This window comes from Myxocyprinus asiaticus, chromosome 26, assembly GCF_019703515.2.
Source record: "Myxocyprinus asiaticus isolate MX2 ecotype Aquarium Trade chromosome 26, UBuf_Myxa_2, whole genome shotgun sequence".
Taxonomy (NCBI): Eukaryota; Metazoa; Chordata; class Actinopteri; order Cypriniformes; family Catostomidae; genus Myxocyprinus; species Myxocyprinus asiaticus.
Window position 1 is genome coordinate 28,747,501 of NC_059369.1, and position 849 is coordinate 28,748,349.

The window sequence follows — 849 nt, forward strand, 5'->3', positions numbered from 1 at the left end:
AACAACCGACTCAACCACAGGTATTCTACAGCGTCTTTCTAGGTGTATGTGTGGAAACACATGGGCGTAGATTACGCGGGGGATGCGGCGATGTGTCCCCTCACTTTCAATAAAACCTAAGTTCGTCCCCCGCACTTTTTCACAGGGCAAATATGTTTACGTTGTCTGTATTATACAGCAAATATGTAAATGTAAACATTAAAATTTACTGGTCAATTTCTTATGAGCTCATCATGTTGCGTCGTTTCCATGGCAACCACATCAGTCATCCAGGCTTGATCTGCAGCCATTGGTCACAAACTCATTGTGGCAAAATACTTTCCAATCATGTTTTTACTGTGATGTCAAGCAATGTAAGTTGTCATTTGGCATCTGTTCATGCTTTGATGATGATCTATGATATTATTATGGTATGATAGCTCGAATCGGAAAGCAGAAGCTTTCTTTTAATTATGCGCGCAATCGGAACTTGCGCCTACACGCAAATGTATTCGCGCTTTTCATCCAACACTGGATCGCTGTGCCAGAGCATAGTTAATTTGCCCACTTTGACGATTGTGCGAGCCACGCACGACAATAATGGTGGCAGGTACAAGGGACAATAGGTAAAAAAAAAAATTAAAAGCTTCCAAGTCTTCACTAAATGATCATTAGATATATATATTATATTTGTAGGGATTCTTTAACATCGGAGTTTGACTGAGAAGAAGGGCTGAAAATTAAAATTAGCCATATAATTTAAGTATTAATGCTGGGTTTGAGATGGCATATAAAATGCAACGTTATCCAGCCAGGAAAATAAGTTTTTCTCTTAAAATTTTGTCAAATTCTGCCCCACAAAGGTGAAAT